The 26,772-nt window shown below is 40.3% G+C and overlaps 1 protein-coding gene across 1 annotated transcript in view; it reads left to right on the top strand.

Annotated features, from left to right (window-relative positions):
- Positions 1-10,123: 10,123 nt before the first annotated feature.
- ELOVL7 (ELOVL fatty acid elongase 7) overlaps positions 10,124-26,772 on the top strand; it is a 74,443-nt gene continuing 57,794 nt past the window's right edge. Inside the window, exon 1 of the mRNA XM_023256840.2 lies at positions 10,124-10,252. The gene's annotated coding sequence lies outside the window, so the exon portion shown is untranslated. The remainder of the gene's footprint in view (positions 10,253-26,772) is intronic.

Here is a 26,772-nt window from a genome sequence, read left to right as displayed (position 1 = left end):
AACAAATCAGGAGACTATAGATGCTGGCAAGGATGTGGAGAAACGGGAACCCTCTTGCACTGTTGGTGGGGATGCAAACTGGTGCAGCTGCTCTGGAAAACCATGTGGAGGTTCCTCAAAAAATTAAAAGTAGATCTACCCTATGACTCAACAATAGCACTGCTAGGAATTTACTCAAGGGACGCAGGAGTGCTGATGCATAGGGCACTTGTACCCCAATGTTGATAGCAGCACTTTCAACAATAGCCAAATTCGGGGTGCCTGGGTGGCGCAGTCGGTTGAGCATCCGACTTCAGCCAGGTCACGATCTCGCGGTCTGGGAGTTCGAGCCCCGCGTCGGGCTCTGGGCTGATGGCTCGGAGCCTGGAGCCTGTTTCCGATTCTGTGTCTCCCTCTCTCTCTGCCCCTCCCCCGTTCATGCTCTGTCTCTCTCTGTCCCAAAAATAAATAAATGTTGAAAAAAAAATTAAAAAAAAAAAAACAATAGCCAAATTATGGAAAGAGCCTAAATGTCCATCAAATGATGAATGGATAAAGAAATTATGGTTTACATACACAATGGAATACTACTTGGCAATGAGAAAGAATGAAATATGGCCTTTTGTAGCAACGTGGGTGGAACTGGAGAGTGTGATGCTAAGTGAAATAAGTCTTACAGAGAAAGACAGATACCATATGTTTTCACTCTTAGGTGGATCCTGAGAAACTTAAAAGAAGACCATGAGGGAGGGGAAGGGGAAAAAAAAAGTTAGAGAGGGAGGGAGCCAAACCATAAGAGACTCTTAAAAACTGAGAATAAACTGAGGGTTGATGGGGGGTGGGAGAGAGGGGAAAGTGGGTGATGGGCATTGAGGAGGGCACCTGTTGGGATGAGCACTGGGTGTTGTATGGAAACCAATTTGACAATAAATTTCATATTAAAAAAAAGAAATAGGGAAATGTGTGTAGCTAGATCAGAACAGGCAAAAGGGAGAGTGTTAGGAGAGGACAGAGAGGTAATGAGCAGAGGTAGCATACTGCCAAAGAAATTACCAAGTGTTCTCCAGCAAATACCAAGAGAAGCCTAAGGAAGAGGTAACCATTTCCTGCAATTCTTACTAAATCAATATTTAAATTTCAAGGCTATTTGAATCAAAAGCCTACCATGGACTTTCCCTGGATGGGGGAAGGGGGGAAGCTGCTCTTAAAATTGACAAATGTTAATCTGTGTAAACAGTACTTACAACAGTACCTGGCACATACTGCGGTGTGTTAGCTATTGATATGAACACCGCAAGACTCAAACAATCTCAGTGTTTATTGATAGGAAACTGGTTAAATAAATTATGGTTGACTCACAATATAGAAGTAAAAGATGAAGAAATAAGTTTTCTATGAAAGTATCTCAAGACATACTGTTTAGTGGGAAAAAACAGGTACAGAGCAATGTGTACAGGATTTAATATTTGTATTAAAAATAAGAGAAACAAGAATAAGCTTTTTAAAAACCTTTCTTGTAAATCTATAGAAGTATATCAGAAAGGCATGGATGGGAGAAGTGGAGGAAGATTTTTCATTGTATGCCTTTTTGATATAAAGTCATGTGAATGTATTACCTATTCAAAAATAAAAAATTTTAAAGCAATTTCTGGTAGATTAAAAATGGAAATTTAATAAGAAAAATCCTAAATTTTAGAAAACAAAAATAAGTATATTTATGACGTCAGAAAAAGGCAAAATGCACAAAGCATAGGGAAAGTATTGATGAATTTGACTACATTAAATAATTTTAAACTTAAAGGGGTGCCTGGGTGACTCAGTTGGTTGAGCCTGCCAATTCGTCTCAGGTCACATCTCATGGGTTCGAGCCCCATGTCAGGCTTCATTCTGAGGGTGCAGAGCCAGCCTCAGATTCTCTGTCTCCCTCCCTCTCCACTCTTCCCCTGCTCTCTCTCTCTCTCAAAATAAAATAAATAAACATTAAAAATTTTTTAACTTGGGGCATCTGGGTGGCTCAGTGGGTTAAGTGTCCAACTTCAACTCAGGTCATGATCTCATGGCTGGTGAGTTGGAGCCCTGCGTCAGGTTCTGTGCTGACAGTTCAGAGCCTGGAGCCTGCTTCGGATTCTGTCTCCCTCTCTCTGCCCCTCCCCCACTCATGCTGGCTCTCTCTCTCTCTCTCTCTCTCTCTCTCTCTCTTTCTCTCTCTCTCTCAAGACTAAATAAACATTCCAATTTTTTTAAATTTTAACCTTATGAACAATAAAAATCCTCATATAATTAAAATATAACCCTTAGACTGAGAAAAGATATTGTAAAACATAACTGACAAAATTAGCACAGATTAACAAGAACCATATAAATAACTCCATGCAAAAATAAGCAAATGACATGAAAAAGCAATTCAGAGAAGACATCTCAATGATTAAAAAATATGAAAAGATGTTTAGTATCACTAGTAAACCTGAAAATGTATATTAAAACAACATACCCACCAGACTGGCAAAAATGTAAGGTCTAACAAAATGGGATGGTGACAAGTATTTGGGAAAATGTGAATGATTCTATAATGTGGTGGGAGTGTGAATTAGCACCACTTAGGAAAGTAAGTCAGAGTTCTCAACTGCAAGCAAAAGAAACTAAATGCCTAATTTAGACAGAAAACGTGTTTGTTTATTGAAAAAATATTGAGAAGTTTATAGATTTCCACAAAACTTGGATAAACAGGCTTGGAAAAATTAGGAACAAAGGAATGCTCTGCTGACAATCCAGAGCTAATTTCATGCCAGTGAACCAGCCTGGGGAGCCATGCATGCCTCTAGCATGCACAATTTCTTGTGTCACTAGCTTTAATGTCAGCAATCTGAGTGGGGGCAGGGAGCGGGGGCTATGTGCTTGGCCCAGCTTCAGTCACAGCCCTGTGCTCTAGCCGCCCAAGGGGCTAGCAAACTATCACACACTTCAGCTTCTGTAATGGGAGGCGAGCTCTCCCTCCTATGAAGTGGAACTTCCTCAATAGGAACTTCCTCAAATATAGGGAAGAAGGTTCAGAGTCAAGGCAGCCAAAAAGTACCAAATGTCTTTAGAAGAGAACAATCTACTCCATGACTACTAATTCCATTTCTAAGTGTAAACCCTACACATTTTTCTACATGTAAACAAGAAAATACTTACTCATATATCCATTGCCACATTGTCTCCATAAGGGAAAAATGGGAAGGAACCCAAATTCATTCATTAGCAAGTAAATGGATAAATGGTTTACTCATACAATAGAATACTATATAGTAATTAAATGAATGAACAAGATCTATATGTATCAACATGAATAAATCCTTGAAGAAAGTGGTGACTAAAGAACACATTTGCAGAAGAATATACAGTATGATACTATTTACATAAAATATAACCACATACAAAATTATAGTAAATATTTAGAAATGTATGTAATAAAATTATAAATACATGCAGGAATGATACATAGCTACTTTAGCACATACTTTTGGGAAAAAGAAAGGGGTTAGGGTAGGTTTTTTTTTTTAAGTTTTTTTAGGTTTATTTATTTATGTTCACGGTGGGGGGGCAGAAAGAGAGGGAGAGGAGTGGGGCAGGGGGTGGGGGGGAGATTGGATCTCACAAACCTTGAGATCATGAGCCACCCAGGCACCTCTAGGGTAATTTTAACTATAAGATTTTAATCCTTTTTAAAAAGCAAATTTGGGGCACCTGGGTGGTTCACTTGGTTAAGTGTCCAACTCTTGATTTCAGCTCCGGTCATGATCCCAGCATTGTGGGATGGAGCCCTGGCTTGGGCTCTGCACCAAGCATGGAGCCTGTTTGAGATTCTCTGTCTCTCTCTCTCTCTCTCTCTCTCTCTCTCTCTCTCTCCCCCCCCCCCGCCTCTCTCTCCCATTTGTGCTCTTTCTTTTTCTCAAAATAAATAAAATGAAAAAAGTTTTTAAGGCAAATTTGGAAAATATTAATATTGGCATAGTGAACAGTGCCAGTTTTACCCAGATCCTCTTTGATCCCTTAGTGACCTCAGTAAATCAGTTATACACAACTTTCAGTCTCAGGTCTGCCTCTGGGGAACCTGATAAGACCATCTATGAATACAAGCTCCTAACTCCTCCAACATATGTCCATAACTCTACCCTCCCTTCGTTACTTATGGGTGAATGTGTATGTTCAGATCTAAGGTCAAATTTTCTACCTGCATACCAAATCCCAGCCCTCTCACATATTCAAGGACATCACTGCAAGAGTTGTCTTCTTTCTAGTTTTAACAGGTTTGCCTTCTTTACTAAAATTTTCCAAAGAATACAAACATACTGTAAATGCCACTATCTTTAATGACAACAACGAACAAAAATTCTCTAGATCCAATTCCACTTCCTTCCATTACTCCGTGTCTTTGCTCCTTTATACCACAAAAATCTTTGATAAAATTGTCTAAATTTGTTATCTCCAATTTCTCTCTTCCCACTTACTCTTGAAACTCATTCAGTTCAGATTTTCATTCCTTCCATTCCTCCAAACCTGTTCTTGTCATGGTCACCAATGATTTTCATCTTGCTAAATCAACAGTCAATTTCTGGTCCTCAGTTCACAGCATTGGACACAGTTGATCACTTCCTCCATATTGAAACACTTTCTTCTTTGTTATAATACAAATTTGGATTGTTGTTTAGCAACTACTCATTTTCTTCATGCTTCTACTGTGGGGATTCCTTTTTAAAGTTTCGGTCAGAGGACCTGACACTTTATGTGGAAAACCCAAAAGATTCCACCAAAAAACTGCTAGAACTGATATATGAATTCCGCAAAGTCATAGGACATAAAATCAATGTACAGAAATCTATGACATTTCTATACACCAATAATGAAGCTACTGAAAGAGAAATCAAGGAATGGATCCCATTTACAACTGCACCAAAAACTAAAATACATAGCAATAAACTAAACGAAAGAGGTGAAAAATCTATACGCTGAAAACTATAGAAAACTTATGAAAGAAATTGAAGAAGACGCCAAAAAAATGGAAAAATATTCCATGCTCATAATTGCAAGAACAAATACTATTAAAATGTCAATACTACCCAAAGCAATCTACATATTCAATGCAATCGCTATCAAAATAACACCAGCATTCTTCACAGAGCTAAAACAAACAATCCTAAAATTTGTATGGAACCATAAAAGATCCTGAATAGCCAAAGCAATCCTGAAACAGAAAACCAAGGCTGGAGGCATCACACTCCCAGACTTCAAGATGTACTATGAAGCTGTAATCATCAAGACAGGATGGTACTGGTACAGAAACAGGCACTCAGGTCAATGGAACAGAATAGAGAACCCAGAAGTGGACCCACAAACGTATGGCCAACTAGTCTTTGACAAAGCAGAAAAGAATATCCAATGGAAAAAAGACAGTCTCTTCAGCAAATGGTGTTGGGAAAACTGGACAGCGACATGTAGAAGAATGAACCTGGACCACTGTCTTACACCATATGCAAAAATAAACTCAAAATGGATTAAAGACCTCAACGTAAGACAGGAAGCCATCAAAATCCTCGAGGAGAAAACAGCCAACAACCTCTTTAACCTTGGCCGCCGCAACTTTTTAGTCAACATGTCTTTGGAGGCAAGGGAAACAAAAGCAAAAAGTGAATTATCATAAAGATAAAAAGGTTCTGCATGGCGAAGGAAACAATCAATAAAACTAAAAGGCAACTGGTGGAATGGGAGAAGATATTTGCAAATGACATATCAGATAAAGGGTTAGTATCCAAAATCTATAAAGAACTTAACAAAACTACACCCAAAAAACAAATAATCCAGTGAAGAAATGGGCAAACAGGTGCCTAACAAACACATGGAAAAAAAATGCTCAACATCAGTCATCATCAGGGAAATGCAAATCAAACCACAATGAGATACCGCCTCACACCTGTCAGAATGGCTAATATTAACAACTCAGGCAACAAGAGATGTTGGCAAGGATGCGGAGAAAGAGGAACCCTTTTGCACCGCTGGTGGGAATGTAAACTGGTGCAGCCACTCTGGAAAACAGTATGGAGTTTCCTCAAAAAATTAAAACTAGTTGGGGCGCCTGGGTGGCGCAGTCGGTTAAGCGTCCGACTTCAGCCAGGTCACGATCTCGCGGTCCGTGAGTTCCAGCCCCGCATCAGGCTCTGGGCTGATGGCTCAGAGCCTGGAGCCTGTTTCCGATTCTGTGTCTCCCTCTCTCTCTGCCCCTCCCCCGTTCATGCTCTGTCTCTCTCTGTCCCAAAAATAAATAAACGTTGGGAAAAAAAATTAAAAAAAAAAAACCAAAAACTAGAACTACCCTACGACCCACCAATTGCACTACTAGGTATTTATCCAAAGGATACAGGTGCGCTGTTTTAAAAGGACACATGCACCCCAATGTTTATAGCAGCACTATCGACAATAGCCCAAGTATGGAAAGAGCCCAAATGTCCATTGATGGATGAATGGATAAAGAAGAGATACACACCACATCTTCTTCATCCATTCATCAGTCCATGTGTATATATGTGTATATGTGTGTGTGTGTGTGTGTGTGTGTGTGTGTGTGTACGACTATTACTCGGCAATCAAAAAGAATGAAAGCTTGCCATTTGCAACAACATGGATGGAACTAGAGTGTATTATGCTAAGCAAAATTAGTAAGTCTGAGAAAGACAGTTATCATATGACTTCACTTATATGGGGGAATTTAAGGGACAAAACAGGCGAACATAAGGGAGGCGAAGCAAAAATAATATAAAAACAGGGAGGGGCACAAACCATAAGACATTCTTAAATAAAGACAACAAACTGAAGGTTTCTGGAGGGGTTGTGGGTGGGGAATGGGCTAAATTGGTAAGGGGCATTAAGGAAGACACTTGTTGGGATGAGCACTGGGTGCTATATGTAGGGGATGAACCACTGGATTCTATTCCCGAAATCATTATTGCACTATATGCTAACTAACTTGGATGTAAAATTAAAGAAATAATTAAAAATAAATAAATAAATAAATAAATAAATAAATAAATAGCTGAACAAATTGAAAAGTCAACGACTCTTTTTAGATCTGTAAAAGAAATGGAGTCACATGGCAAACTGCTGCCCCTAAAATTGGAGAGACAGGCAGATACAATCACAATCACAACTTATCAGAGCAGACAAGCCACAGACTGGCAGAAAATGTTTGCAAAAACATATCTTATAAAGGACTGTTACCCGAAACATAAAAAGAACTCTTAAAACTCAACAAAAAGAAAATAATCTGTTTAAAAGTTGGACGAATACTTTAATAAGTACCCTACTGAAGAAGATACACAGATGGCAAATAAGCATATGAAAAATGTTCCATGCCATATGTCATCAAAAAGAAATAAAAATTAAAAGAGCAATGAGATACCATCACACACTTATTAGAATGGCCAGAATCCAGAAGACTGACAACACCAAATGTTGATGAGGCTATGGAGTAACAGGAACTCTCATTCATTGCTGGTGAGAATGCAAAATGACACTGTGAAAGACAGTTTGATAGTTTTTTACAAAACTGAACATACTCTTACCAGAAATCGTGCTCCTTGGTATTTACCGAAAGGAGTTGATACTAATGTTCACACAAAACCTTGCACATGGATGTGTATAGAAGCTTTATTCATAATTGCTAAAACTTGGAAGTAACCAAGATGTCCTTCAATGAGTGAATGGGTAAATAAACTGTGGCATATCCAGATTATTCTGTTCTAAAGAAAAAAAGAGCTATCAAGTCATGAAAAGACATGAGAGGAAATTTAAATACACCTTATTAAGTGAAAGAAGCCAACCTGAAAGCCTACCTACTGTATGATTCCAACTATATGGCATTCTGGAAAAGGCAAAATTATGGGGAATAGTAAAAAGATCAGTGGTTGTCAGTGGTTAAGGAGAAGGCAGGGATGAATAGGTGGAGCACAAAGATTTTTAGAGCAGTGAAACTACTCCGTATGATACTATATTGTGTATACATGTCCTTATACATTTGTACAAACCCATAGAATATACATACCAAAAGTAAACACAAATGTAAACTATGAACTTTAGGTACTAACATCTGTCAGTGTAAGCTCACCAACTGTAACAAATGTATCCCTCTTGAGGGGATATGGGAGAGGCTATGCATGAGTGGGGACAGGAGGTGGATGGGAAATTTCTACCTTCTGCTCAATTTTGCTCAATACTGCTGTGACATAAAAGTGCTCTAAAAAAAATAAATAAAATAAAATTTCAGTCAGGGGATGTCACTTCTTTACTAAAAAATGCTTCCCTTAACTCTTTGACCTCATTTATTACTAATGTCCTCACTTATCCCATTTCAACCACTCTGGCCTCCTTCCTATTCTGTGAACATGAATATCTCAGGCACCCTCATGCCTCAGGGCCTTTAGCCTTGCTGTTCCACTGACTAGAATGCTGTTACCAAGGTAAACACACAGGCTGGTCACCTCACCTCCTTAAAATTTGGACTCAAATGCCTCCTTCCATTGAAGCCTTCCCTAACCGCTTTATCTTCAAATCCCCTCCTCTTTCCCTCTAAATTTTTCTTCATCACAGTTATCATAACATGAACACTACATATTTTATTTATCATCTACAGTCTCCAATTAGAATGAATGTACATTCTACAAGAAGAGAGGATATTTTTCCGTGTGTTATCCTGTGTGTTGAATCTTCAGGGCGTGGAATGTAGCAGTACTCAATAAACATCTGTTAAATGAAAGAATCTGTTTGACATTCTACATATTTGAAGTTTCATAAATATATACAGATATTTAGAGAAAGACTATCTAGAAAGATAGACTCAAAGGGAAATACAATTAAGCAACTGTCTCCAATTCACAAAGGAATTTTACAAATCTACTAAACTATATTTATTCATGTTTTTATTATGAAAGCAGAGTTTTTTTACAAAGAGGGAGAAATCTTCAGTTCCCTTGACTTCAACATTCTCAAGCTCAGCTTGAGCTTTCATGTGTTTTGCGTTCCTTTCAACGGTTACTATGTGGGTTCTCAACATTTTACATAAAACATTCAAAACCTCTTGTTCAATGCAAGATTAGGGTTAGTCATGGAAGGCAAACTTGCTTCCAAAAATATGCTTCTGGCCCACTGAATGTTCTCCTTACCCAATATACCTGGTGGTCTGTATCCTTTGTCGATTCAATTCTTGAAACTTACAGCACAAACAGACCAGCTTGGCTCAGGACTGCAACCTGTCAGGCTATGTTTCTGGTTTCTAGAAGACAACTCAATTCCGGTTCATGGTTTTGCCTAACTTCTTCCCACTCCTATTTTGCCTCCCAGCTACCAATGCCCCGATCCCAAAACTCAACAAAGGTTAAGAAGATCGTAACTAGACACAAGGCCAGACAAGTTAAAAAATAATTGAGCGCGCATACACACGCCCTGCATTCTCCTCATCTCACTCCCCAAGCCCACAGCGGCGGATAAGGAGAAACCAGTTTGCTAGACTTTGTTCTTTGCAGTGACTAATCAGGAAAAAAGTTAATTTAGATTTTATATTTGCTCCCCACTGCTCTAAAAACCCCCTCAACTCCCCAATATTTGCAGCAATTTTTGCCAGTTTCTTACAAAGCAGGGATGGAGTTGACCCAAATTGGGCTTCTCGCCGTGGTGGCCTCCATTTTAAATAGGAGTTGACCCTCCCAATAGCTTTTTCAGGAGCGGGGATTCCTTCTTTTCTCCCTCTCTCCACTCCAGCCTGACCGGGACCAGGTTTCCTCTTCTCACATTTTTCTACAACTCATTCCTGAGTCATGCATGACGACAACTTTCACACTATTTATGTCACGCCTCGAGATGACCTCAAGGGATGGCATCGGTGCTCAAAAAGAAACATAAGAGTCCAAAGGCCAGAACCCGTACTCCAAAGTGGCCCGCGGGGCTCCGAGGGTCCGGGCACTGAGGCGGGCGGAGGCGGGGCGCTCGTGCCCGGATGGCGGCTGGCTCCTCCTTCCCGCCCCTCGCGGGTACCTGGCGGCGGCGGGCGGGGGCGGTGCTGCGCGGCGTCACGCGGCGGGGTGGGAGAGCGGGCAGGTGACATCCCGGCGGCCTCCTCCCCTTTTCCAGCTCTGTCGGCGGCCGGAGCAGCAGGGGCCGCTGTGAGGAGCTCTGCGCTCGCGCCGCCGCCCGCCGCCGCCCTCTGCTCCCGCGCGCGTCTTGCCGCTTCGGCTCCGCTCTCCGTGGGGTGAGTGCCGGACTCCCAGCCCCTGCGCTGGGACCAAACTTTTCCGGGGTGTGGAGAAGAGATGGGGGAAGGGAGAGAGACCCCGCCAGCAGGAGTCCGGAGCAGCCGGATGGAGGAACCTGGGCGCAGCGTGCGGCGGCGGGATCCGGGTGCGGGAAACCCGGGAGCGTGGCCAGGCCCTCCCCGGGCTGTGTGCAGGCGCTTCGGAAGTTCTCGAACCGCGGCCTGTGGGCGCAGAGAGAGAAGGCCCTTCCCGCGGGAGGGCGGGGCCGCCGCGCTCACCTGCGCGCTCCCCGGGAGCCCCCCGCCGCCCCGGCATCCCTGAGGGCCGGTGCTCCCGGGCCGCCCCAGGGCTCTGAGCCTCCCCGAGCGCTCCCTACGGGCGGGGACCCTGGTGCTCCGGGCGGGAGGGCAAAGGTGCTCGCCCCTGGGACTGGAGGGACCTCCTCGACCTTGGCCACCGAGGTCACTTTCCCAGCTCCGGGCTCTGACCTCCCTAGCCGCAGCCTCCCCCCCCCCCCCGCCCCCCCATTACCGGAATTCCCGAGCCCCTTTCTCACTGGTTCCTTCCCGTCTGGGGCGCTTTTGTGTCCTTGAGGTCGGAATGAACTTGGGGGGGGGGTGCTGCTCTCGCAGCGGGGAGCTGCCTCTTTGGCTCTCTGAGCTGCACGGTGTCCCAGCGACTGCTGCTGGTTGAGGAGGGTGATGACTACTGAGCCATAGAACAGGTCGTGCTGGAGATGGAGATGGGAAAGCCTGTTGTTTCATCTTCCAGGGTATCGTTGGTTGGGAAATTGCCCCCCCCCCCCCCCCCCCCCCCATCAGCCAGCGCTGATTCAAAGTTACCGGATGCCGAGCGAGCGCTCCTTCGAGCTCCTGGGGAGCCGGGACAGGAAGGGTCCGGTCTTACACCTGTCCACCTCCCTGTGTGGTAGGAGAAACAAGTCCCACTCCCACTCAAGAATAGTTTTGGCGAGCCAAACCTTTCCCCTCTTGCTGAGCTATCCCCTCAGAAAGCATTTTCACTTAACCCTATGCTCACAGGTTACTTTTTGTTTCACAGCTCGATTTTTTTGTTTAACCGCCGTGCAAGAATCATCCATACTTTGTGATTGCCTTTGCCTTCTTACTGCTCACTTGCTTATTAATTCCCTTACTTTGTAATTCCTGCTCCTACTGCTGGCCAGAAATTGTTGTCCCCGAGGTCGCTGAGGACTAGAAAAAAATCTTTTCCCCTCAACGGCAGACATTTATCGAGTGTTTTTGTGCCAGGCACTGTTCTGAAAACTTTCATTAACTCTTAATCCTCACCACAATCCTGTGAGGTAAAATTATTATGTTATCTCACTTTATGGATGAGGGAATGAATATTTGGTATCTTGCTCAAGGACTCTCAAGTAGCGCTACAGGAGAGGATTCCAACTCCGGGGCTCAGGACCAGCACTGGGGCCCTTAACCACTGTGCATACTGCCTCGCCTAGAATTCCTTTCTTCCTCCTTATTTCCTGAAGTCCTGAGCTCCTTGAAGCATCACTGATCAGGTTCTCAGTCTCACATTCCCTCTTGCATGACTTTGGACTAGTTTAGGTTCTTTTTTTTTATTTATCATTATTATCATTATTTTTTTAGAGATTTCACAGAACCTTGTTCCTTCAGTTATCGCCTCAAGTTAGCTGCCTTAAGATTCTGTGCTTTCCATGTATCTTACTCAGTTTTAGAGTAGCATCTGTCAGTTTATATTGTGATATTCCTTGTGGACTTGCCCTGTTTAGCCTCAAAGCATTTCTAGTTAACATCATTTATGTCACGGGCCCCATCATTATCCTAGTCACTCAGGTGCAAAATTCAGCAGTCCTGTCTCATATCACCTCTCTCCCAATCATGATGTATCTCTTCAACTTCTACAATGTCTCTTCCTTCTAGCTTTCATCGAACCTTACCCCCTCCCCAGCCCTTCTTCCCTAGTCTCCTCCTTCACGACCTCTGAACACTCATTCATCACTTATCATATGTCACTTTCTCCAGTTGGGTATCTTCTCTTATAAATGTTCCACATCCACAAAAAATATTGTAAGCAGCTTAGGACATTAAATATTCAGGCCTTACAATTAGTAGTTACTTGCTAAATGTTTGCCACATATGATACAATGTGAATTACGGTAGCACACAGGTGGGCCAGGCTTTACAGGGTGTGAAGAAGCTTACATTGGTAGACATGGAGGAGCTGGCAAGCATCCTGGAGGGGGAGGACAGCTTCTGGTGACTTAGTTGGCTGCAGCTAGGAGGAACCCAGTTATCCTGAGTAAGCACTACAGTTAGAAGTGTGGAAGTAGGACCATATCCGCAGAGAATGATGAATCCTATTCTTAGCAAAACAAGACAGGAACCAACCACAGTAAATTACAAAAAAAAAAAAAAAGTCATCTTTATTGTAAAATATAACACATACCTAAAAATGCATAAAACATAAATGAGATTACCACAGTAGACATATTTAGCAGTAGAATGACTGTCTTATTCTGGTAGGAGATATGATGGTAGTGGGATGAGACTGCAGACATGCCTAATAGGAACCTCTTCCCAAAACTTCTGTATAAGGTAATGTGAGCCTGAACTAGTCCCAAGAGGAACTGTTTGGAAAGAGTTGGCTGTGCCTACATAGGTTTGAGGTGAGAAGACAAAACCAAGAAGGTACCTAAATGGTAAGAAAAGGGAACCAATGAGAGTTTTGAGCCACTGAGCATAATTCTACCAAAATGGATATTTTGTGATTTTTGCCTTTGTTTCTCTCCATGTTTTCTATGCATGTTTTCCTACATCATAGTACATGTAGAATTTTAGTATTCTTTGATTTTAATGTAATACCTAGTAAGCATTTTTCATCTTATCCGATTTCCCAAATTCCTATTGTTTGTGTCATATTCTAGCAACTGTAATGTGATTTCATAAATTAATCCTCTATTGTTGAACAGGTGCACTAAACAACACTTATAAATGTAAGTTGTAGCAATACTTACTTTGGCAGATATGTCACTTTATAAACTGGAGTTTGTTTGTTTATGTCAGACATTGGAATGTATGTAAAAGAAAACCCATGTCCTCAGATAATTTGTAGTTGAATGGAAGAAATAGGACTTTCCCAAGTATGTTAACTGGTTATTCTTCTTGGTGTCCTATGTGTGCAAACATCAGTTTTAGGATATGTTAGAATGTTGTTTACCAAACAAGTAACTTTGGAGACTCTGTATATGTATTAGTGTATTAAATTGAGAAGTAACCTTGAATTTCAGTACAACACGTCATAGAGCATGCAAAGAAGCATGCCATGAATACATTTTGAGAACAGACTGTATCTCACATGTGTTTCTGAGATACTCATCCAATTTGGACCACTCACAAGTTATGAAAAAGTTGAAAACTAATGCAAATTTGGCACTTTATAAGACTCGTCTTCTAAAAAAAAGTTGAGATTTCTAATTATTCCTAATTTACTTAAATATATTAAAAGCACACATGTTATTACATTGGGAAGTAAAACTATCCATTTAGTTAATGATAGAAGTAGCCACACCATCATAAATATTTCTAAACAGGCTATTATTCAGATGCACTAAGTTACTGTATAACGTATAACATAAGTCTGCCAGGTGAAAGGCAGATTTTCATCTCTCTTGAGAAGCAGCCTCACAGCCCTCAAACAACAGCTACCTACCTTCTTTGTCCTCTCTAATACAAGGTAATAGAGATAAATCTGGCCCTAAGTAGGGAGTTTCAGAAGTTGTGTGTTCAGTAAACATTTAAATGAGCGTCAGTTTTGTGTCAGGCAAGGTGATCAGCAGAATGCTAAAGCCAGGCCAGGTCTGTGTGAGATGCAGAGAGGCAAACAGTTCCAGTACAGTGTGAAAAACTGTGAGAAACACAGAGTGTTGGAGAAGTCACATGGAGGACGGCAGACAAAATCATGCTCCTGAGCTAAAAGAAGGAAGAGTGTTAGGGCAGCAGAGAAATGAGATGAAGGCAGGAAATCACATTCAGGCTGAGAGAATGCAGATGCTGTGCTGAAATTGGAAATACTATAAAACAACTGCAGAGGAGTGTATGAGGTGAGGTGAGGTTGCTAAGAGCCTTGTTGGACCTGAAGGATTTGGAGTTTATCCTAAAATCAGTGGGGAGCCATTGAAAATGTTCAAGGAAGTGAGGGACCTGTTCACATTTGAATTTTAAAAGCATCCCTCTGGCATTTGCAACTTCACCTTTCTGAAAGCTCTCCTCCTCCCCCTGTTGGAGGCTTTATCTCTCTTCTCTACCTGATTGCTATCTCGTAGCTCATTTCTCTTTGGAAAGGACAGCCACCAACATTGTTTCCGCTTGATATCTTGCTTATGTTCTGTTTGCATAACAATTTTGGAACAGAAAGTAAGCTTTCATCGGTGTCCTTGTGCTGCATGTTTATAAAATACCCAATCTTGCAGTTCAGTTTTAAATCTTTTATTGACAGTTACGAGATGAAACGTTTTGGCATCTTTTAGGTATCAGTAATAGTTGCAGCAAAGCACTTTTCATGCATTTGCTCATGAATCCTCCGAAGCTGGCAAGATCTGCACCATAATTCTCATAGTATACATGAGTGCAGGAGAGTGAAGAAAGGTACTCAGTATACACTGTTGGAAGTATGCAGCCAGGATTTGAACCCAAGTAAAATTACAATGTTTAGCTTCTTCCCACTTTGCATATTGACTCTGTGGATTGCTATTTTAGAGGGTACATGAGACAGTAGAGTTCTGATATCATATGGTACTTTGGTGAGGGCATAAGTGCAATCACAAAGAAAAACCTGATTTAGACTTTCTGGGTCAGTGGTAGAAGAGAAAACTAGAAAAAGAGGGTTGACTAGTAGCTCCTCATTTAAATACAGCCTGTCCTCCTTCCTGTCCCAGCTTTCTGGGTTTTGTCTTAATAACACCTTTGTGATTTTTTTGTTTATTATAATCAAATGACAGAACAGGGACAGTGAAGGCTGCTCATATTTATTATTATTATATTATTATTATTATTTTATTTTTAGAGAGAGTGTGTACATAAGCAGGGAAGAGGGGCAGAGAAAGAGAGAGAATCTTAAGCAGGCTCCATGCTCAGCATTGAGGCTGATGTGGGGCTTGATCCCACATGACCTGAGCCAAAAGCAAGAGTCAGACGTTCAACCGACTGAACCACCCAGGAGCCCCTAAAGGGTGCTCATATTTAAGGATGACTTAACCCTAGGTCTGTCCAAGGGCTTGTCTGCCCAATCCCCTTCTTGCTTGTCTTTTTCTTGCCTTCTCTCGGCAGGTAGTGCTGTGTTGGATTCTGTGGGTTAAAAAGATTTGTATCTCAGAAACAAATAAACAAACTAATGCTGATCTCACATTTTAATCCCTCTGATGTTTTTCATTCAGTTATCTAGAAGGCACATGCTTATACCTTCAGTCTCTGAAATTCTAACAGGTGTGTCTTTAACTTGAAGCAAGGTGGGAGGCAGAAGTAACATTCCTAGGAAACCAGAGTCCAGATACTGATTATTCAGTAGCTCAGGGTGAGTTCCTGAGTAAATGTAGAGTGGAAGTTGAAAAATAAAGCTGCAGGAACTACTAATCATTGTTTAAAGGGAGGGAAAAAAATGTCTAGTAGATATATTTAACATTAAGTATAGCTAATATTTCTTTAAAAATACTAGGTTGAACGTAGGCACTTGCCATTGCTCTAGGTAAAAGAGTTAGATATTGGCAATTGCATATACTTTATCCTAATACAAAGACAATCCTCTTAACATCTAACCATTTGAGCCAATCGGCCAAGCCTACACTCTTCATTTTCCCAGAAAGTAGGTTGAGTGCAGCGTGTTCATTTCTACAACTGCTGGGTTACTGGCTCAACAGTATTTATCATAAGCCTGTTGGTGGCAGTTACACGTGTTATTATGATTAGATCATTTAAATATCAGTAATAGTCATGTAAATCTATGAAACATGAGTGCAAAAGAAGAGTATTGGTTTCTGTGAAAGGAATGTTGAATTGTTTAAAAAAAAATTTTTTTTTAATGTTTATTTTAGAGAGAGAGAGACAGAGTGTGAGCAGAGGGAGGGGCAGAGAGAGGGAGACACAGAATCTGAAGCGGGCTCCAGGCTCGGAGGTGTCAGCACAGAGCCTGATGTGGAGCTTGAACTCACGAATTGTGAGATCATGACCTGAGCCGAAGTTGGAGGCTTAATGGACTGAGCCACCCAGGTGCCCAGGAATGTTGAATTCTTTAGAAAGAGTCCATAAAAGTGAGAGACTAAAAAAGTGGGCAGAAAAACTATTAAAAAATTGGAGAGAAAATTATGAAAATTTGGAAGAAAATATCCTGACCTTGCTTTACAAGTTTGTTTTGCTGTTTTGTCTTTGTTTTTTAGTTCTCAATCTACTTAGGAAATTAAAACTAGAAATTGTAGAAAATAAATTCTGAGTGTAGTTAATATAATAAAAATATTGGGGAGGAATTCTTCAAGGAAAATCTTGGAATTACTTTGGGAAATTGGGGAATTAATGCATATTTTTATGTGTTAAGGTAAAGTAAATGTGGTGTGTATATAATTTTTTGATTCTTGAAACAACTTTTTTTTATTAACTAACCAGAACCAGTCAAAACTGCTGATGCTGTTAGTCTAACTGTAATAGTTTATGCTGTAGGATAGTGAGTAGTCAGAAGTTTTGCCTCTGTAGAGGTTCTTTGGGCCTACTACATTACCAAAGTAAAACTTTGCCATTGGGAATGTAAAAAGCGGGGCACATATAGATTTTTTTCTTTGCTTACCATATTATGCTAATGGCATATAACTCATACTATTTTGAGTTAGGCTTTTAGCAGCCCTATAGCATTTAAGTTTGTATGAGTAATGTGAACCAATATATAGAACCTAGAGCTGATTTCCACCTCCATTAAGTGACTGCCATAGAAATTGAAAGCAAAAACTGGAAAAAAAGAAAAAAACCATAGTATAGGATTAGCTAGTTTGTTAATAAATTTCGTAGTGCTGCTAATCTGAAAGTTGGATTAGGTGAGGTGTAACTTATTCTAGATTCAAATACCAGTTATGGCAGTATAGTAATTATTTTCTTCTGAAGTATTACAAGTTAGTGAAAAAAGACCAAACTTAAATGCAGAAAAATAAAAGTATGGCATTTATTGACTATTTGGTATATGCCAGGCATTGTAAAACATTTTCTATATGCCTTATCTCATGTAATCTGCACAGCAGCCCTGCCAGGAAGGTCATTTTGTTCTCATTTTCTAGACGAGGAGACTCATGCCATATCAGAGTTATGCAATGTGTCCAGAGTCATGTGGTTAGTAACAGAACTGGGAATCCAATCCAGTTTAGTCTGAACTCTAGCACTCACTCATATGCCTCTGCTCTTACCACTTCATAAGGTAGTACTTTTCATCTGAATTTCAAATATAGGGGTCTTGTTGTTTTGTGGTTTTGGTAAGCCCTTTATTGGAGGGGTGATTCTAGACATGATCAACAGAGAGAGGGGGAGGAGGTAGCTAGGATAGGATCTGTTGGTCAAGATGCTGCTCCTGCCACTGTGGGCAGCTGGGCTTCCCTCAGGGCAGGATACACCTCAGAGTTGTCTTGGCACCTATGGGGAGGAGGTGGAACCTTTATTGGCACATGAGCATGGAGATAATTTCTTAATGACATGTTGAAGTGTTTTAACCTGGAAAGGACCTTAGAGATCATTTAGGCTTCCTCTTTGATAGATGAGGAAACTGGGGCCCATTGAAGCCAAGTTGTTTCGCCAAGGCCACTAGCTGATTTATCATCCTGGAAGTGGAAACACCTTCTCCTGATCAGAGTCCAGGTGCTTTTATAGCTTAGTAATTATTTTTCTTTGTTAGCCCTAACTCTGATTGGCAATTGCATATAGTTTATCCTAATACAAAGACAATCCTCATGACATCTAACCTTTTGAGCCAATCAGCTGAGTCTACACTCTTTATTTCCCCAGAAAGCAGGCTGCCTTTACTACTGAATTTTGAAGTTCTTAAATTGCCCCACCCCATCTTTGTCTGCAAGTAACAACACTGATTATTCCCTACACTTTACTGTAGAATATGAACAGTGCCAGTATTATGTTTCCCCTGTGTTACATGAGGGAAACCTGAAACTCAAACAATATAATGTTGTCCTGAGGCCTGTGTATGTTAAAACCTGACCCTGAACTATGACTGAAAATGTAAAAGAAGAAAAATACATTATCTTAGCAAAGATGACTAAACCTTCCTGGCCAAGCCCTGTTGTCTTATCTAACAATCCCTTCCTGGCCTCATTCTCTTTCCTTAGCCCAAGTCCACGCCCTTTAGGTGGCTGCCTGACAGTCTCAGGGAAGTAGGCATCTGTGGGGCTGGGTAGGGGTGGAATGAGTTGTGCCCATTGCTTTGCTGGGCACCCCCTGAAAAATCTGCCGAGTCCCAACCTTTGGCCTTTCATCAGCAGACAGAGGAAGGGCTGTTGTTAGTCATCTTCTTATTAACAGGCAAGCATGGACTACAGCAGCTGCTGTTCCTCCTCCTCCTGCCTCTTTGCTCTTATATGTCATGAAAAACTTTTCGCATGCATCATCTCAGTCCTTATTGCAACCCTGTGTGATGTGGGCTTTTAACTGAATTTTAGAAACCGGAAATCTGAGGCTCTGAGAAATTCTAGTGATTTTTGCCAAGGTCACTTGGGTGGCAAGTGGTAAACCTGGATCTGTAATACAGATAATCTAACTATACATCCTGCCACTTGCTGTATTTGGCCTTCGAGTCTATTTTCTCGTGTTTAGAAAAATAGCATGGAAGAGAGCAGATAATATGCTTAGGAAATAGGACAGTTGCAAAGTTTGCATGAGATAATGTATAATTTACATTCCACTTTTTTCCAAAAAAGATTTGAAGTTTTCACAATAAGTACCTGAAGACCCAAGCCTACAAGGGGAAAATGTAGGTAATGTGGTTGTGATAAACAGAACACTAAATTTTAACTGTTAGCCGGGAGCTCATATTGAAAAAATAAGAAAATGTTTCCACGACTCTAATGGTTTAGTTTTTTTGAAACAATAAAACAAAAATGTTGTAAGGTAATATTTTTCCCAGAAATGAATTGTAGAAGGCATTTATCACATTGGTGTTATAAAGAGGATCTTGAATAACTCCATTTATAATACTTGCAATAACAGTTTTGCTAAAGATGCAAAGATATTTTTTACATTAGTACTGGCTCTTGATAACTCATTTATTATGGATGTTAATGAAGGTAAACTGTTCGAAAGTATTTCTTCAAAGTCTTGAGGGCTGGACTAATAAGGTCTAGATTCTCATAGTGATAGACAATAGCAACTCACACAAGGTAGAGCAGGGCATCTTAGCCTGCTGGTCCATGGATGGAATTCAGAAGGTCCATAACTCTCCCAAACATCAAACTTGTTTGTGCATATGTAATCTTCAGGAACATGGCCCATAGCACTGTAGTCTCACAGGATAAAAGCTACTGATTTAGGAAAGACATGAAGTAATACATGTAAAATGCTTGTTAAAATTTAACTGTGTGCGTGGAAAAGTATTAGCCTTTTATGTTAATGTTGGAATTAAACATATAATGTTGGCATGAACCAACTGTGTAGACTTTATCCGTGTTACAAGGATGCAATTAGTACAGACCGAAAAAAGGTATCATCTCCTGCATGTATGGTAGTTTTCATTTCTCTTGTCCTAGTTCTCTAGGAAAAAAAGGCTTCTGTTTATTTATGAATTGAATGTTACCTATTTGCTTGGGCTAGACGCTGGAGATGTAAAAATCTAGAAGTCATCTCCTTTCCTCATTTCTGTCTTTATCTTATGCCCACATCCAAATTAGCAGCAATTGTGTCAGCTATGTGCACAAAATGTATCCTCAATCTATCTACTTCAATAAACTCCTGATCCTACTGTCTCACTACAATCAATTTTTTACCAGGCAACCAAGTTAATTTTTAAAAACATAAGTCAGATCATGTCACTGCTTTGCTTAAAAGCCTCTGATGAGAGTTTTCAGTTTTGCAAGATGTGGAATTCTAGAGGTAGTTGGTGGCTGTGGTTGCAGAACAATAGGAATGTACTAAATACTGCTGAGCAATATGCCTAAAAAAGGCTAGGATGGTAAAGCTTCTGTTATGTGTATTTTACCATAATTTTAAAAAAGGAAAAGAAATAGTTTACTGCAACAACAAATAAGCCTCTGATGGTTTCCCTAGATGGACCTAGAATAAAACCCCTACTCTTTAATTTAGGCCTCAAGACCTTATGTATCCACTTCCCCAAGGCATCCAGCATCTCTCTCCTCCTTGTGCTCTGCTTTCTGTTCCTCTGACCTAAACTAAGTTTGTTCCTGCCTCTAGACCTTTGCCTTTGTTGTCCCCTCCAGGACCACTTTCCCTTCATATCTACTCAGGTGTTCTAGATCTTTCTAACTACCCTTGTACTGTTAACAGCCCTCTGTCCTCGGTAACCCTGTCATATCACTCTGTTTTGTTTCGTTTTCTTCAGAACTTTTGTCACTATTTGTCTTATTTATGTTTGTGTCTGTCTTTGTTTACTTGTGTGTTTTCCCATACAAGCTAACTGCATGAGAATAGAGATCTTGGTGTATCTTTGGTGTGGAGAAGTGTGCTTGGCACATAGTAGGTGCTCAAATATTTATTGAGTAAAGAATGGAGACATGAGCCCTTCCTCCAGTGACCTTGTAGTTTCTGATACTGACTCTCAGTCTGAGTTATAGAACTGTGAGCAAGGTCTTTGAGAGCCTCTCAGCTAGGTCTCACATAGAGAATGGGCAACTAGTTCTGCACCAAATAAAGTGATGTGCGGATGGAAGAGGAGAGAATGATGTCGGGGGCAAAAAAGTCAAAACCACATAAACTGTTTTCTCTCATTCAAGGATAAAGAGAAACTTTCCCTCTCTTCTATCTCCATCTTCACCTAAAAAACAAAAGCAAAAACCAACACCAGCAAGAGGAGAAAACAAAACAAAAATACAGCTATGTATCAGTATCCAGGCAAGAACCCTACCCAAGCCAAGCTTAAAATGAAAATTGTGTACAATATTGTATATCACATTCCCAGAAATGCCCAGTTCCTCTGGACCGTTTGCTCTTAGAGTGTCCATTATGAGCACTCAGTTGTAGGAGTCAATAAGATGGTCTTGCCAAAAAATGAGTCCATAATCTTACCAGTCTATCATTCCAGAATTATCTTCTTTAGGATGCACTTCCCAAGTGGCCATAAAAATGTTGCCTTGCCATCGTACTGTCAAACTACAGGATATTTTGTAGATAACTGGAGTTTCATGTTCATGTTTTTGATTCATATTTTTCATGGTAAACATAGACTATAGAGATTTATGATATAGACAGATTTTCAATGCCCGATGTGAAAAATAATACTTTCATATAATCAGAAAAATCAGATTATTTTCTGACTATGAAAAAGCGTATGCAGATTTTAGAAGTTGGGAAATGAAACAAAAACTTGTAACAGAAAACCCATCACCTGTAATACCACCAAGCAGAAATTATTCTTGTGAACATTTTAATAAATTGCTTTGCGGCTTCTTAAAGGCCATTTTTAAAATGTGGTTGAAATTTTTCTTGAGGAAAAAAGTTGAGAACTGTTTAGATGAAGAACAAGAATCATCTAGCATACTTTTAATAAAAACCTTTACAAGCATTTGCAATATGGAAATTTTATTTCTTCCTTTAAAAAAAACCTCATTTATAAAAGGAGAGAACAATATAATGAACTGGATGTACACATCACCCAGGCTCATGGCTAATCTTACTTCATTTGTGAATATTTCAGTTTATCTTCAAAAGATAAGAACTTAACAATGACTACAGTACAATTATCACACCATTGTAATAAAATAAACAATTGTTATCCTCTTAAAGGTGCAAAACTTTTAAAGAAAAGGCAAAATCTTGAGTGTCTCTGAATAATTTATTCCTGTTTCAGTTATTGCGAAGGTGTGTCAGAGAATTCAGGGAACAGCAAGAAAATCGTCTTGACTAAGAGTAGTTGATCAGGAATCAAGAGTATGAGGGGAGAGTAAAGGGTAAATGAAGTCCAGTTAAGTCCATAAGTACGAATTACAGCTTGGTTCAACACGACATTATAAATTACTGGAGGGTTCTGAAAAGAGAAAAGACCTGGTCACAGTGCTTTGAGCTGGGCAGTTCAGGTCGCTGGCTTGTGACACTGTCAGATGTGAAATAGAAGAAGTTGGCCCGTCAAGCAGGACAGAGCCTAGATGGGCATGTGCCTGTATGAATGGAAAGGACTGAGAAGGGCAGAGGAATGAAGGAAAAGAGGAGAAGAAGGTCTGGATGAGCGAAAGATAGAGGACAAGGTTTGAAGCCTGGAAGCATGGGTGGATTGTGGTGCCAAAACTTGTCTTGGAGAAACTGGGTTGGGAAATGCTTTGTTTGAGATTCTGGACATTTCTTTATTTCTCTTCATTGGTAATCATTGCAGGTGAGGTGATCAAACTACATGCTCATTTACTTTGAGGCTTTTAACCAAGGTGGCTTCTTCTAGGTAATTACTTTATGAAGGGGCAGTTACAATTTGTACTTGTGAAATATTTCAAAGATCAAGTGGTTAAAACTCATAATGGTAGATAAAGCCGGAAGAACTAGAATTTCTCCCTTGCCTCTCTCCTCCCCCACCAGAAGAAGACTCCATGGAAATTATTTAAGTATCTTGTGTATAACTAATTAGAAAGAAAAGTCTTTCTTTGTTTACCTAGAAATATGTTTGTAAATATTCACCAAGACCACTATTATAGGAAAGTCATTGTTTTAATCTTGTATTGTCTGTAATTTCTGTTTGCTGATGCTGAGCTATTGTTCGAAAGGCCGTAAATAGAGAGGCCCACACCAAGACAAGATTGAACTAAGCTATATTTTTCTATCCAGATAAATAGTGGGGGGAAATGTTCGTGTAAGTTGTTGCTTCCAGAATCTTTCATATCAAAATTATTTAACTTAAACATTAAGTAATGGTATTTAGCAACACTATTCTTTACTACAAATATATTTTACATATATTTTGCATTAAATCAATATGTCTACTAGCCTAGAAATGTAACTTCATTTTCCTTGGGAAAATCTTTTATTCGATTAAAATAACCAAATTATAGATTTCATTTTCAATTGGAAATAATCTTTTGCAGACCCAGGATAAATACAAATCCTGTCCTAAATCTGTGTTAGTTTTTAATTTGTTAAACAAGACTGAGACCTTAATAATAATCATTTTCTTAGAATTGAATGAAGAAGGTCACGTAAATACAGGAACAGTATGCTAACCCAGAAGGCATTTATCAGGAAGTTTTGATCCTAAAATGCTATTGAAACCAGTAAGAAAGCAGAGCAATCATACCTGAGCAGAGAAAACAGTGTCCTGAAGTCCATTGAGTAAACTTATGTTTGATCTTTAGAGAGAGCCTCTGGTGTTTAATCATATTCTTTTTCGCATTATTTTACATAGTCCAACATTATTGGTTATTTTATTTCCCCTCCCATAGCAGATTAGGGACAGTAAATTAGAATAAGTAGGATCTTATAGCAATGGGAATGCTGGTGACAAGCCAAATGTGATGGCTAACAAGGGAGGGGACAGGAAATCTATTAAAAGCAGATGCAGGTATTTGAAATGCCTGGAAATTTGGAACTTTTTACTGTAGGCAAAGGTCATACCTTCAGCCCCAGTAGTCACAGAGGGTACTGTTGTGATACCCCTGCTCTCAGTAATATCCTTGAATTATATTCAGGAAAGTTCAGTATATAAGATGATTGAAATCTTTCAAAAAATGTTTTACTTTTTTTTTTTTTTCCACAAGTACTTTTTAAAGTGGTTGCACCTAGGGGTTAGCCTTTCTGTTATATAAAATATATACTTCTGTGGAACACTCATTCCAGTGGGTAAGGCTGCATAAATGAATTGTACCTATAAATAGAAAGTGAGGATGAATTAATTTAATCTTACTATTAGTTACTTTTCTTATCCACAATTTTCTTTGAGGGCCACTTATTTTTCTTCCTCTTATGGGCCTATCTGTATATTTTATGGATGTGTATTATTATATATTTTATAATACTTTCCCTGTGTTCAAATATATAATGGAAAAGACTAGTATGATTATTGTGTTCTCTAGGATTCATCAATCCACATGACCTACCCACCCACCTCTGGATACCATCTCCCTCCACTTTTGGCGCTCCTGTCATATTTCTCTTCCCACCCGGGCTGAATCTGTTATTGCAAATTCTGGTTTGTCTCAAAGGCAAGGTATTTGAGACCAGTTGATTCCCACTCTTCCTCTCTTTCTTGTAATTATTGCTTACTGCTTAAAAGAGAAACCCCTTACTGGGTATTACAGCCTTTCTATTGTTTCCTACTGTCAACCACACTTTCATCTCTGTCTTTTATCTTTTAAACTGTGTTCCATCGTGTTCACAAATGCTTTTCTATCCTCAGTCCCATCACTTTCCAAACATGACTGAATGTGGCTCTTTCCTCCCACCCCTTTCTGTACACTACTTATGAGAAGGTTCATCCATTCATCCACTGAACAATATTTGAGTGTCTGCCACATCTCAGGTACTGTTTTGGTGCTAGAGAGGCAGCAATGCACAAAATGGATAAAGATCCCTGCCTTTGAAGAACTTATATTCTAGGGTGTTATGGAGGGTGTGGGGAATGATACAGAAAGCAAATAAATAAAGAATATTGGTGGAATATATAAAAATAATGTTAAAAAAGTGCTGTGGAGAAAAATAAAGCAATAAAGATAGTTTAGATGTGTTAGTGCGGTGCTGAAGGTGACATTTTAGCAGAGAGCTGAAGGAAGTGAAGCCACAGCCATGGCAGATTATCTTCAGGAAGAGAATTCCAGGGACACCTGGGTGGCTCAGGCGGTTGAGCGTCCAACTTTGGTTCAGGTCACCATCTCATGATTTGTGAGTTGGATCCCCGCATCGGGCTCCCTGCTTTTAGCACACAGACTGCTTTGGATCCTCTCTCCCTCTCCCTCTCTGTACCTCCCCTGCTTACGCTCTCTCTCTCTCAAAAATAAAAATAAACGTTAAAAAAACATTAGAGAGAGAGAGAGAGAGAGAGAATTCCGGGTGGTGGGGATAACGGTTTCAAATGCTTTGAGGCAAGAGCATTCTTGATGTGTGCAAGGAATGCTAAGGAGCCACACCCAATGTGGCTAAAGCTAAGAGAAGTGGGAAGGAGGAAAAGTTAGAGAGGTAGGTAGGGCCCAGATTATGGAGGGCCTTATAGCCTGTTGTAAGAATTTGGACTTTTACTGGCATGAGGTAGAAAGACATTGCCATGTTTTAGGCAGAGAAGTGATATGAGTTGGGTATTTTTTATTTTGTTTTTTTCTCCGGTGTGAAGAATACATTGACCGAGGACAAAGGTGAAATCAGGAAGATCAGTTAGGAGGCTATTGCAGTAAATCAGATAAGAATGACAGTGGTTTGGGCCACTACTGGAGTGAAAAGTGGTTGGATTCTAGAATATATTTAGAACATAGAATTGTCAGGATCTGCCGACGGGTTTGATGTAGAGGTGAGAGAAATGGAGGCTTTCTATCATATTGAAAGGTACATGTCTAAGGTGGACTGGCCAGAATTCCCCTGTCTTCTCCTTGCCACGTTTGAATGAAACTGTTACTTTTCCACTTCCATGATAAAACAAAACTCTCCTTTTCTGAATGTCTCCCTCTCAGGCTTTGTGCTCTCTGCCTTTGCTAAGGCGCTTTGTTCATAGTTTTCCTCTTCAGTTCTACAATGCATTGTGGACTTTGGCATCTGATTAGTCTACTTTTCTATCCCCACACCTACTCTTGCTCTGGGAAGCTGCAAAATCCTTTTTGACGCCAGTGTGTGAGTATGTCAAAGTTCCTTGTCTGACCCAACTGTGATAACCTCTTCAACACTGTTACCACCTGTTTTCATCACCATTCTCTGAGCCGTATCACATGAACACGTGGTGAGAAGAAATTACTATCCCGTCTTCCAACTGCATTGTCACTCTCTTCAGCTCTTTTTATTTTTTCAATATGAAATTTACTGTCAAGTTGGTTTCCATACAACACCCAGTGCTCAGCCCAACAGGTGCCCTCCTCAACACCCATCACCCACCCTCCCCTCCCTCCCACCCCCCATCAGCCTTCAGTTTATTCTCAGTTTTTAGGAGTCTGTTATGGTTTGCCTCCCTCCCTTTTTTTCCTTCCCCTCCTCCATTGTCTTCTGTTAATTTCCTCTTCAGGTCTTTTACACCGCCCTCTCTTCACACTCAGAAGGACCTTAGTTTTTCCTCAGTTTGTCAGCAATATACTTGTTTCACTTTCATTTGTATCTGGCAAAGCACCAACTTCAAATTAAATCTCCAGTGGTCCTCCGCACAT

The sequence above is a fragment of the Felis catus genome, chromosome A1 (genome assembly GCF_018350175.1).
Source record: "Felis catus isolate Fca126 chromosome A1, F.catus_Fca126_mat1.0, whole genome shotgun sequence".
Taxonomy (NCBI): Eukaryota; Metazoa; Chordata; class Mammalia; order Carnivora; family Felidae; genus Felis; species Felis catus.
Note: the sequence above shows the minus strand (reverse complement) of the source record. Positions and strands in the feature narration are given on the sequence as shown.